The sequence below is a fragment of the Dermacentor andersoni genome, chromosome 1 (genome assembly GCF_023375885.2).
Source record: "Dermacentor andersoni chromosome 1, qqDerAnde1_hic_scaffold, whole genome shotgun sequence".
NCBI classification, from domain to species: Eukaryota; Metazoa; Arthropoda; class Arachnida; order Ixodida; family Ixodidae; genus Dermacentor; species Dermacentor andersoni.
Genome location: NC_092814.1, coordinates 315,948,945 through 315,962,346, shown reverse-complemented (window position 1 = coordinate 315,962,346; position 13,402 = coordinate 315,948,945). Strand labels below are relative to the sequence as shown.

Below are 13,402 nucleotides of genomic sequence, written 5' to 3'. Positions count from 1 at the left end.
TTCGTCTTATCACGAGGTTAAAGCGCGATTAGCCACAAAACATACGAAAAAGCGATGCAACGAAAATGATAGACGTCAAGGTAATTCGATTGAAGGAGAAATGCTGGCACACAAATGACATTCTAGTTGATACTAGGAACAGGCGGAGTAGGGCGGGTCTCGTAATGCGTAGAACATATAACAGTCGGTCTAATCGTATTTATGGTAACACAGTGGGCGCCGAGAGAAAGGAGGCGCAGCCGTGGGTGGCAGATTATTAGAACATCGAAAATGTTTGGCCATCGGAAGGGGTTCGGCTAAAGCGAGGCTGAAAGTAGGTAAAGAAGCCTGTGAAATGTTTTCGTACTGCCGATGGACTTAAATATGATGGTGACGATGACAGCGGTAAACGAAGAAAATTTTCGTGCCCAAAAGAGACTGTGCCTTTCGGTCTCTTGTTCGGAATGAACAACTGTAAGCCGTCGCGCAGTGGTGCGCAACGCTCCTTACGCTTCTCATGTCCTTCGTCTTGACCTTTGAAAGCATGTTTTCTGTGTCCGCCTTCCCACAATTTGGTGTGGCTGCTGGGTACTGTATTGCCGTGCAAGGTGGGCTTATCCTGGAGACAGTATAACTGTAAACTAGGCTGATCCCGGATGCTGTGACTAATCGGAGGTGGTGACTTGATGGGCCGATCCTGACACAAATGCAAAATGCGCATTCCTCGCGAAGATGTTAATGTGGATGTGGGTGGCGTATGAGCTTGGGGGCCGACCCTGGAGGCAGTGCAATCAAAGCCGTGAGTGGGTCGATCCTGATAGTGCGGTCGCGTTACAGTCGCTCAGGCCGTAGCATGAGCGCTTCTTTCTCCGGGTTTGGCTCCGGGTTCTCGCCCGTCTGACGCATAGCGGGGATTTCTCACGCGGGTGAGGCGCTCGGAGAGAGAATGCATTAAGAACTGTGAAGTTAGCGCGCAGGAGGAGGAGGAGGAGGAAAGAGAAAAGTAGAAGGCAGGGAGGTTAACCAGAATAACGTCCGGTTGGCTACCCTACACCGGGGGAATGGGAAAGGGGAAAACAAAGATCACAGGGAGAGAGAGGAGGGAAGGAAAGAAGGAAATTGCGACAAGTTCGCTGACGCGTGTGGCTTTACAGAAATTGCATTAATAGTCACAGATGGTCGCACAAACCCGTCGTCCTTAAGAAACACAAAAGCGCCTTCACCGCTTTATGGGCCGACGGGTGATGGGGGCGGTGTTCCAGCAGCAGCTGCACAGAAAGCGGCCGATTGTCCAGTTTTTGGAAAGCTTTGGCAAGTTCTTGTCTCTCTAGGGCATATCTTGGACAGTGACACAGCAGGGGGTCGATGTTTTCTTCGGTGCCACAGACCTCGCATGCTGCACTGTCAGTCACTCCAATTAATGTAGAGTATGCCTTTGTGAAGGCAACTCATAACCAGAGGCGACAGAGAAGCGTAGCTTCGCGTCGAGGAAGTCCGAGTGGAGGTCGGAGTTGCAGGGAGGGGTTTAGTCGATGCAGTCGTGTAAGTCGTAAGTTTGGCGAGTTCCACTCGGTCTCTGTGAGACTGCGTGCCAGGTGTCGAAGCTGCCTTGCAGCGTCAGTCCTCGAAAGCGGAATTGGAACGCTGTGCTCTTCTTGATGTGCTGTGCGAGCAGCGTTATCGGCGGAATCATTGCCACTGATTCGACAGTGGCCAGGTACCCATTGAAAAACGACCTCGTGGCCTTTTTGTTGGACATCATGGTAAAGTTTCACGACTTCGTATGTCAATTGGTCATGACATCCGTGTCGGAGAACTGACTGCGTGCACTGTAATGCCGGTTTTGAATCACAGAACACAGCCCATTTTCGAGGTCTTTCAGAATCAATGAATTCCAGTGCTCGACGCAGGGCCGTTAGTTCTGCCGCCATTGAGGTCGTGACATGTGACGTCTTGAACCGCAGTGTCATTCCTCGCGTTGGTATAACCACGGCACCACCAGAACTGCACGACGTAGTCGATCCATCGGTATAGATGGACACGTGGTTGCTGTACTTTTCATGCAGAAGAAGTAAGCTCAGCTGTTTTAGAGCAGGGGCCGGTAGATCTGTCTTCTTCTGTAGTCCTGGAATCATTATATGTACTTGTGGACGGCTCAAACACCACGAAGGAAACGCTGGCTTGGCCGCAGGTGCGTACCCTGAAGTAAACGACGCACGATGTGCACTGACAATACCGCTAAATGTCGAGCAGGGCCTTGCAGCAGTGAGGCTCACCAAGTGGTGGGAAGGGGTCCTAGCATAATGCCTGAGATGCATACGCATTGTCTCAACGGTAATGTGCGTCGTGATTGGGTAATCCTGCGCAAGGGCAATGGTTTCAGCCGTTGATGCACTGCGTGGTAAGCCAAGACATATCTTAAGGGCTTGGGCTTGAATACTCTGAATCGTACGCAGGTTAGTCTTGCAGGTGTTGGATATTGCAGGCAGGCTGTATCGCAGGAATCCAACGAACAACGCCATGTACAACTGTAACATAGCGTGTATAGATACTCCCCAACTTTTTCCTGCAAGGAACCTGAACAGGTGACAGATAGCAGTCAGCCGCTTTTTCACGTAATTGACGTGCGGAGTCCAAGACAGGTCTCTGTCAATTACGACTCCCAAGAACCTGTGACTTCTGCTGTATGGTATAAGTTGTCCGTTAATAGATACGCCGTAACCAGACATTGGCTTCCTCGTGAATGCCACCATTGCGCACTTTCCGCATGAAATTTCAAGTCCTTGTTCACGAAGGTAGCAAGATGTCATTGTGGCGACCTTCTGAAGCCGAGCGCGAAGCTGAAGTCGTGTCACACCTGATGCCCAAATGAAGATGTCGTCCGCATAGATGGAAAGTCGTACGGTGCTTGGCAGGTTGTAAACTAATCCACTGAGGGTGAGATTGAAAAGAGTCGGGCTAAGCACTCCGCCTTGAGGGACTCCTCGGCTACCGTAATGCTCGGATGTTGGGCCATTTTCTGTGTGCACGTAGAATGGTCTCCTCTGTAAGTAGTTGCACACCCACATATACATTTTACCACCAAGTCTGACGGCTTCTAACGTGCTAAGGATGGCTTCATGGGTGACATTATCATAAGCTCCTTTAACGTCTAGAAACAGAGCAGCAGATAGTCGCTTACAGGCATTTCGGTGTTGCACAAATGTTATCAAGTCAACAACGCTGTCTGTTGACGAACGGCCCCGTCTGAATCCGGCCATAGCATGTGGATAGATTTCATAGTACTCTTAAGTACCATTCCAGACATGTTAAAATCATTCTTTCCATTGTTTTTCCGACACAGCTGGCAAGTGCGATCGGACGGTATGAGGAAATGTCCAAAGGCGATTGCCAGCTTTGAGAAGTGGAATGAGGCGAGTTGACTTCCACTCTTGCAGAACCGGAACCGTCTGCCAGGAGTCGTTGTACAAGTGCAAGAGTGCCTTCCGAGCTTGATCTCCTAGGTTAGACAGGGCACGGTATGTAATACCGTCAGGTCCTGGCGCTGAAGAACGCCTGCACAAAGCCAGCGCAGCTTCTAGTTCTTCCATAGAAAAAGGGCATTCCATGCGGGGATCGCGTGAGAACAGTGGGTGGTCGAGCGTTCCCGTACCCGTTCCATCGGAATTTGTCTCGCCAGCAATCTTTCTGCAGAAAGATTCAGCGACGTCAATATCTCTACATTGTAGATAAAGTGCCAGAGATTTAAACGTGTGGCGCTGACCAAAGGTTGTGCGAAGGCCACGAACAGTCCTCCATATAAGCGACAAAGGTTTTCGCAGATCCAGGGACTCACAAAAGCATGCCCATTGTCGCGAAGCCAGCTTGTTCATGGGACGCTGTATTTTGTTTTCTGTTCGTCTAGCCAATCTCAAATCATGATTGGACTTTGTGCGTCTATATCTTTGCTCCGCCCGACGGCGGAGCGCGCAGGAATTTGGAGAGAAAGCACTCGCGTGGTGGCACTGGTTACAAATATGTTACAAATGGCGCTCGCGCTGTTCACGGCAACCCTAAAGGAAATTTACCAACGTTTTGATTGGGGGGGGGGGATACAATAGATCACGTCTTTGCAAGGCATGTAGACGCGCTAAGAGTCAAGCTTTACTTCTCAATATACTTCTCAGTATACATATACGCACCCGTACTTGCAATTCTACCTTGACCGCGAGATTCGCAGCGTCTCGGTACAGAGAGTGTGATGGAATTGCGCCGTTGAGAAGCTTCGCGTTCACCGATTCCCACAGTGCGTGGGATTCGCGTAATCTTTTTTTTGCCTCATAACTCCGTTGTTATTTATGTTCATAACTTGCTTGCGACGACCTAACGGAGCTTGAGATTGCCAAAACATGCTCCGCACCATCCCGCAGCGAGTTTTCTTTATTTTCGAGGCTGCATGATAACATGGCATGGCTTCATTAGATTTGTGGGTTGCTCCCCGGATGTTGCAGTGGTTCACTCAACACTGGCCCATATTGACCAAGCGATCAGATGAGCCGTGAGTGTCGCTTTCGAGCAGCTGTTACATTTCCGATGTCTGGTTCCGCCAAACTCTGCGCAATATATGTATTGGAAGGAAAAGTTGGCATCGACCTAGAGGTTACCATCGAAGCTATAAGGAAACTCGCACGGGTTATTCAGTAAGACCACAGCTGTGCGCTTCAACAACAACAACAACAAAAAAGAAAAAGAACGTCGCGCGTCCAAGTTTTACGCGCATTCTTTTTATTTTCATTACTTATTGCCTTTCGCCCTTGACTCACACGGCAACATGTCACCGCTATCGTGGGGATCGACCAAACACTCGGCTTACAGAGGATTGGAAATGTGTAGAATCGAAGCGAAAGAATCATTACAAAACGCAGACCCAGGTTGGCGAGAGGGTCGACGACTCAACAGGGGTTCGAGTGCGCGTGCGTTTGCTTATCTATGCTGCATAGCGTGTTCTCTTCATCAGTTCCATTTCTGCCGAAAACGAGTGTAAAAACGAAAGCGCTATTGTAGAGAGTAGCTAACGAAATTAGAAATTTACGCGCACTCGCTGTGGACACTTTGCGTGCTCAAGCGAGGAAAGGCAACGAAGTGTAAAACGCGTGCGCCCCGGACGGACTGCGCTAGAGAAATCGTTACGAAAACCCCGGCATCGCCCTTCATACTCGTCTCAGTCAACGGCGTCTCTCCTCGCACCGCCTCACACACTTCTCCCGTCCGCCTGGTCACTCTCTCTTTCAAAACTCATTTTCGTCGCCGATCACTCATCCTTTGTGACGGATGTGGCTGGGAAAGACACTGTTGGGACGCTGTATATATATATATATGCATTCGCTGAGAGAGCAGGAAGGAAGAGACGACGCCGCCAAAGAGGGCGGGGCTGCCCCCCGCCCTCCCTTTCCTTCGCCTTTCTTTTTCTTACGGTTACTTTTGCAATCACTTCTCCCACTAGAAGACACCCTCAGTCTGCGCTCTGTGCGCTCGAACTACTCCTGTACACTACTAACGCACGCACTTCTCGCTACAGTCGCTTTCGTCTGCGGCGGCTACCGCCGAGCGCGCTCGAGTTATTGATTGTTTCCTTCGACAGTGACAGCAAGCAAATTACAACGGGCGCGCTCCCGTCAAGCGGGAGCAACACACTTGGTCTCAGCCCCCCCGCCACTGCTTCCCCCCATTGTAAGCGGCCTCTCGCGTCTTCAACTTGTGGCCGCCGTGCGAATTTCGGACGACGACGCGCCGCTGGCTTGCGCGTATTCACGCAGCTGCGTTCGCCGATGCGACGCGTTCGCAAACGGCTTTGTTGTTCGCGCCTCCAACGCATGTACCGCGCAACAAGTGTATACATGATATTCGGCATGTGAACGGGAGACGCGCACACCGCGCTGGTGCAATTCCCCCGACCGCCACTATTATTGTCCTTTCTCGCTTTGTTTTGCGGTTTGTTATGTAGGTCAGCCAACGTATGCTCTGGCTGGGAGTCGTTCGTGTATCGCGGTGGTCTGCAGATTGACCTATTTGCCCGAATGTTTCAATGTACGACTGTTTCTGCTGTGTGCGCGTGGCTTTGGCCCGAGCGCTGCCCGAAAACAAATGAAGCAAAAAGAAGAAGTCAAAGAACCCGCGGCCGTACACACGTGCGTCTGCATCCATCTTTGCTGCTTAGCTATCGCAGTTTTAGCAGAGTTGTTTTTCTTGGAGGCTGCTTTGTTTAGAAGGGTCCGTGGTTTGACAAGGATGTTCTTGAGTGCCTGACCTTACGAGTGCGTCACCTCCTTTTAGCAGCTTCATTGCTCGCTGTGTTTAACCATGGCATTGATGATGTAGTGCTTCAGGGCGACACTTTAGCTGCCTTTTTTTTTTTATTGGATATAAGGAGATGTTAGCGCACAAATACAGCGCCGGCGCTACTACTTGGCTCCTGAATATGTGACACACGCAAAATACAGTTTCAACATAAAACATATAATAATATACAGCATAGTTAGAACAAAGTTTGCGTTCTCACATACAAGTCTGAAGCCTGCTAAGTTTTGGCCTTACTGACGTCTGACAATGCTGCCCGTTTGGTTATTGCAATTAGGTTTCTTTGAGCCGGTCTGGGTGTTGAGCACATTAAGAGCTCGGCTTCTTAAGGTCCTTTGTGCTCCTTCATTTATTATTTCATTTATTAAGCACAAGTAATTTCCCCTATGTTTGTTGGCTTCTTATGATATTACTAATAAAAATCGGGCCCCTCGGTTAACCTCCTTTCTTCTCATTGATATATATATATATATATATATATATATATATATATATATATATATATATATATATATATATATATATATATTGTGACGCAGCAGTTATCACGGCGTTTATTCCGCGTCAAAAAATTAGGCGAACCGACCACGCCCACAGCACGGAGCACACACGAGAGCCAGCCCCACAAGCGATGATGAAGACGAACCCCATATGAACCCCATATGATGATGATCATGTACAGATGAGAAAGAATAGCTTATAAATTCCCACACTAATGTACCCTCGCGCAAGAGCGGCCATCCTGGCCGCAATTCAAAGGGGCGGTGAACGTCTCGTGAAAGGCTTCATACGGGAAACGTGGACAATCTCAGCGGCGCGGCAGCGGCGGTCATTTGGAACAATAACTGGTTCCACGCGATAGTTCACTGGAGAAGTCTGCTCCAAGACTTTGTAGGGGCCGATGAACCGAAGCTGAAACTTGTCACACAAGCCAGGAGTACGAACTGGTGTCCGGAGTAGCACTTCCTCGCCAGGGCGGAAGCACACGACGCGATGAGAGGCGTCGTAATGCTGCTTGCGGTCCTGTTGCCGTGCTTCGGTGTTGATGCGGGCGAGCTGGCGACAACGCAGAATGCGGGACACATATTCTTCGCAGGAGGAAGGACATTGATGGACAGTTGGCGCGAAGAAAGAGACGTCAAGACAGGAAGAGGGCGAACGACCATAGACAAGGTAGAATGGCGAGTAATCGGTCGTGCGTTGAACGGCGGTATTATATACAAAGGTCACGAATGGTAAAATTGCGTCCCAGTTTCTGTGATCCGGGTCGATGTACATGGCTAACATGTCTGACAGCGTGCGATGAAATCGCTCTGTGAGGCCGTTGGTTTGCGGATGGTAACTGGAGGTAGTCTTGTGGGTGGTTCCGGAGGCTCTGAGTACTTCGTCTAGTAGTTGCGAGAGGAATGCTTTTCCACGGTCGCTCAGGAGGACGCGGGGAGCACCGTGACGCAGTATTAAGGATTGAAGTATGAATGCAGCAACTTCAGAGGCTGAGGCAGAACTCACACAAGTTGTTTCGGCGTAGCGTGTCAAGTGATCAACGGCTGTCACAATCCATCGTTTACCGGTGAGAGTCACAGGAAGAGGGCCATATAGGTCAACGCCAACGACCTCAAATGGTTGCGACGGACAAGGAACCGGTTGCAGTTGTCCGCTTGGAGCTGATGTAGGGAGCTTTCGACGCTGACATAGAGCGCAGGAAGCGACATACCTCGCTACACTGGCGGACAATCCAGGCCAGTAGAAGCGCCCTTTGATGCGGTCATAGGTTTTCTGGAAACCAAGGTGACCAGCAGTCATGTCGTCGTGAGAAGCCTGCAGGACATGAGCACGTAGAGAGCGTGGCAGGACAGGAACCCAGCGTTGAACGTCAGGGTGATAGACATGACGGTATAGGACGCGGTTGTCAATCTTAAATTGCGTCAGCTGCCGACGAAGGCGGGCGTTAGGCGGGCGCGAAGCTCCTTGAAGGTAGTCTGATGCGCCGACAGTAAGACTCGGCAAGTTGATGAAATTGGAAGGATTTGTTGTCGTGTGGAGGCATCTCGTCGACAGTGGCCAACAAGAAAGCATCTGAGGAGGGATCGAGCGAAAGCTTGTCACGCATGGTAGTTGGAGGTCCATTGCATGGTTTCGTAGGAAGCGGACAGCGAGAAAGCGCGTCTGCATCTTGGTGTTTTTTTCCGCACTTGTAGGTAATGGTAAAGTCGTATTCTTGCAAACGAAGAATCCACCGACCAAGTCGTCCAGACAAGTTCTTCAGCGTCGAAAGCCAGCATAATGCATGATGGTCTGTATAACGATCGTAAAGTGGCGGCCGTGAAGATAAGGTCGAAACTTCTGCACAGACCAAATGATAGCTAGACATTCCTGCTCCGTGATGGTGTAATTCTTTTCGGCGTTTGTCAGAACGCGACTTGCGTATGCGACGACCCTCTCACCTAAAGTGTCGTCTCGCTGTAGGAGAATGCCACCAATTCCGTGACCACTAGCATCCGTATGCAGGAGGGTAGGAGCAGCTTCATCAAAATGGCGTAGTACTGGTTCAGATGTGAGAGCGCGCTTCAGATGGGCGAACGCAGATTCACATTCGGGAGACCACACAAAGGGAACATTAGAACCCAGTAATTTGTGCAGAGGTGACGCTATTGAGGCGAAGCCCCGTATGAATCGCCGAAAATAGGAAGCGAGGCCTAGGAAACTACGCAAATCTTTGGTCTTTTCGGGACGAGGGAAGTGCTGAACTGCGGAAACCTTGTCAGGATCAGGACGAATGCCATCTTTGCTCACAATGTGACCTAGAACTTTGATCGTCTTGCTCGCAAAATGGCATTTTTTGGTGTTTAGCTGAAGTCCAGCGTTGGCAAGGCACGTGAGAACTTCATCCAGACGTTGCAGGTGCTGAGAGAAGGTTGACAAGAAAACAACAATATCGTCTGCATAGCACAGGCAAGTCTTCCACTTTAGGCCACGAAGAACGGTGTCAATCATGCGCTCGAACGTTGCGGGCGCATTGCAGAGGCCGAATGGCATGACATTAAACTCGTAGAGCCCATCTGGTGTTGAAAACGCTGTTTTCTCCTTATCGTCCTCATGCATAGGTATCTGCCAGTAGCCGGAACGCAGATCGATGCTGGAGAAGTACTCGGCACCCTGCAGGGAATCCAAGGCATCGTCTATTCGCGGCATAGGGTATACATCCTTGCGTGTGATCTTGTTAAGTGCTCGGTAGTCGACACAAAATCGAACAGAGCCGTCTTTTTTCCAAACCAAAACAACGGGGGAAGACCAAGGGCTAGCAGAGGGGCGTATTATGTTTCGTTGGAGCATGTCGGTGACGTTCTCGTCAATGACTTTCCTCTCGGCTAGCGATACGCGATATGGTCTACGGCGCACGATGGATGTACCATCTGTCTCTATCCGATGCGTCGTAATCGAAGTCTTTCCCAACGAAGATGAATGCGCGTCAAAGGAAGCTTCATGTTTTTGGAGCAAAGCAAGCAATTGTTGTGACTGCGAAGGTGTCAGGTCGGAACTGATGGCAGCTGCAAGAGCTGAAGGAGATGCGGCCCGTCCGGTACAAGGACCTTCAGAGGAAGCTGGTTTAAAGGAAACAACAGATATAGACTCCGATTCAGTGGCGCAAGCCAATGTAGTGCCTTTAGGGATGAGAATCTTTTCGGATGTCGGGTTTGTAGCGTAGAGAAGTGCAGAGCCATGATCAAACCTAACGAGCCCTGATGCAAAGGCTATCCCTCTTGCAAGACAGCGTGCAGATGGTAATACGAGCACGTCGCCGCAGTCAATCACATCAGACGTGATAGTAACGATGCTTTGATGGCGAGGAGGTAGCGCGGTATCTTCTGCAGCAAGGAAGTGAAGGGGTGCGTCATCTGCATGAAGTGAATAGGTCGTGTCGGTCATGTGGAGAACGCGTTGTCCACAGCAGATGGAGGCGGAGGCCGTAGAAAGAAAATCCCATCCCAATATGAGCTGCTGGGCACACGAACTTAGCACTGCAAATTCTACGTGATGTAGAAGTCCATCGATGGAAATACGAGCTGTGCACATGGCGATAGGTCGAATGGAGGCCCCTTGAGCAGCGAGTAGCGTAGGTCCATCATAGGGGGTCGTAACTTTCCGAAGTCGCGAACACAATTCACGGTGAATGACTGAAACACTAGCACCAGTGTCTATTAAAGCTTCTACTTGTACACCTTCTACTACAACCAATATCACATTGCACGGACGCGATGGAGGAATTTCTGTCCTGTCGTTCGATGCAGCTTTTCCTCCAAAAGCTGCATAATTCAGTTTTCCGGACGACGCTTGGCGAATTGAGAAGCAGGTCTCAGTGGGGACGTAGAGCGGCGAAGGGGTGACGGCGAGCGGCGTCTCGCAGGACGGTAAGCCGTCTCGGATGCAACAGTAGGCGATGGAGAGCGTCCGCGCGGTAGACCATAAGGACGGCGTTGGTCATGGAAGCTCCCTAGACGTTGGAAAGTAGCTCCGGGTGAAAAGTCATCCCGTTCGTATACGTCATATCCGCGACGCTCGTCTTGCTGGCGCTTGCGGCAAAAACGCGCTATGTGGCCACGATAGCCACAGTAGTAGCAGATGGGACGAGGAGGACGCCACTGCGGATAGCTGGTTTGGGTAGGTGCGCTGGTAGTCAGGGAAGCGATGTGAGCCGGTGTTGGTTTTGGAGGCATCGGTGGGACGATGACTGGAGTAGCTGCGGCTACTTGTGCGTACGTTGATGGGGCCCTAGGGGTTAGAGGGTCCGTGTACGCTGCACCAGCCATAGATGCCAATTCCTCCTTGATGACGTCTCGCAGATTGGTATCGGAGGCATGAGAAGGCATAGGCCCTGCGGCTAAGCCAAGATACTGGAGCTCTTCTCGAATTATTGCGCGTATCATTGCTCGTAACGTAGGGTCGTCGGCGGTAGTGTTTGCAATGGTGTCTGGCTGCAACCGTACTGATTCGAGTTCGTCAAGGCGCTGGCAAGTAGCGACGATATCAGCGACGGTAGCGGGGTTCTGGATGGCTAAAGCATTGAAAGCAATAGCTCCGATGCCTTTGAGGATGTGGCGAACCCTGTCTGATTCGGTCATGGCCGTGTTCACGCGTCGACAAAGAGCAAGCACATCCTCGATGTACGACGTATAAGATTCACCGGGTTGTTGCTTGCGAGTGTCGAGCGTCTTTTTTGCGAGGGGGGAACGAACAGCCGGTGTGCCGAAGATTTGGCGGAGCTGCTGTTTGAAAGCGCCCCAGTTCGTGAAATCAACCTCATGGTTGAAAAACCAAGTCTTCGCTACTCCTGTCAGATAAATGGCGACGTGACGTAGCTTGGACGCATCGTCCCAACGGTTAGCCGAACTCACTCGGTCATAGTCGTCCAGCCAATCCTCGACGTCTTCACCGCGAAGTCCAGCAAACAGATGGGGATCACGCTGGTGCCCACTGACAACCCAATACGGAGAGGCTGGGGTAGCCGAGGCCGAGATGGTGCAAGTAGAAGTGCCTGTTGGCTCGTCCTGCGACATGCTGGCGGACAGCTGGCACAATCGGCGACCCGATCGAAGCTCCAGGAGGTTGAGCGGGGAGTCAGAGGACGGGGGACCGAAGAGCACACTCCACCACTTGTGACGCAGCAGTTATCACGGAGTTTATTCCGCGTCAAAAGATTAGGCGAACCGACCACGCCCACAGCACGGAGCACACACGAGAGACAGGCCCACAAGCGATGATGAAGAACCCCATATGAACCCCATATGATGATGATCATGTACAGATGACAAAGAATAACTTATAAATTCCCACAATATATATATATATATATATATATATATATATATATATATATATATATATATATATATATATATATATATACATAATTTTTCTATTATCTCAGCTCAGTTTCTTTGTATAGGGTAGCCAACGGCACGCTTTTTTCGACCAATCTCTTTACTCCCTTTATTTTTATTCTCTTTCTTCAGGTCCATACGGAACAGTACACGATCACGATGCTATGACCCCCTGGCGATGCTAAGACACCCTGGCGCTGATTCGACGTCTTCAAGCGCCACCATACAGCAAGTGCACCGCCGCTGTTTCGTGCCATTCCAGCTGTTCACGTGGTGGCGGTGCCTCTTTTTGGACAAGGTCTTTGCTTACGTCATAATACGGAAAGGGGGGTGCGGCATTGGACCAACAGCACCAGCACTAATAAAATATAACGAGCACTCTTTAAAACACATTTCACTGGGCATTTACTGAGAACTTAAGTTACTCGTGTCGATTTGTAATCCCGGTGGAAATGCGAGGTCTGTAACGTTAGCATCGAAGTTTCATAGGGGAGTGTTACTTGGCCCAGTTTTATTTTACACGAATCTGCGCCGTAAGAACACATTCCTAGGCTAGTCGGTAATCTTGAAAAGACGAGCGTGGCTGCTTGAATTGACAGAACACGGCACAAGAAGTACATGTCTGCGCGCCAGGCAAGACACGGGGTTCTCAGGAAGATGATGACCAGAAGCTAGTGATTAACAGTGGTCGAACAAGACAATCCTTTGCCAACGTTTCGGTAAGGGTATTCGTCCTTGTCAGGGCAACATCTGTCGTTGCCTTGACGAAGGCAAGTGCAGTGGTTGCCATCACAAAGTCCGCTTGTCAAAACAGTTATTACCCTGTCGAGGATAATACCACTTGCATGGGCAACAACTGGTGTTGCTCTGACGAAGACAAGTCCAGTTGTGGCTGTGACAAAGACAAGCTACTCCTATCGAAACAGTTGTTGCCCTGATGAAGACAAGACCACCTGCCCGAGCAACAACTCCAGTTGCCATGATCTTGTAGCGATGCCTTCCGCTCGATTCTATGCCACTTTTATCATCCACCGTTCTCCCGGCCGACTTATCTCATTGATAACGGATAAGTGGAGGCATAAACTCAAGCTGATGAAGCAACTTTAGCGTAGACCTACGTGAGCGGCCTTATCGGTCTGCACGGTCCATCCACCTGTTCGCGCAGAGCTTAACCAGCCAAACAAAGAGCTAATATTGCTCTAACCAAG

General features: G+C 50.2%; 1 long non-coding RNA gene across 2 annotated transcripts in view; it reads left to right on the top strand.

Annotated features, from left to right (window-relative positions):
* LOC129380999 (uncharacterized) overlaps nt 1–12,582 on the top strand; it is a 105,465-nt gene extending 92,883 nt beyond the window's left edge. For both annotated transcript variants that reach the window (XR_011891006.1, XR_011891005.1), the window contains one exon: nt 12,327–12,582. This is a non-coding gene — a long non-coding RNA (uncharacterized lncRNA). The remainder of the gene's footprint in view (nt 1–12,326) is intronic.
* Nucleotides 12,583–13,402: the final 820 nt, after the last annotated feature.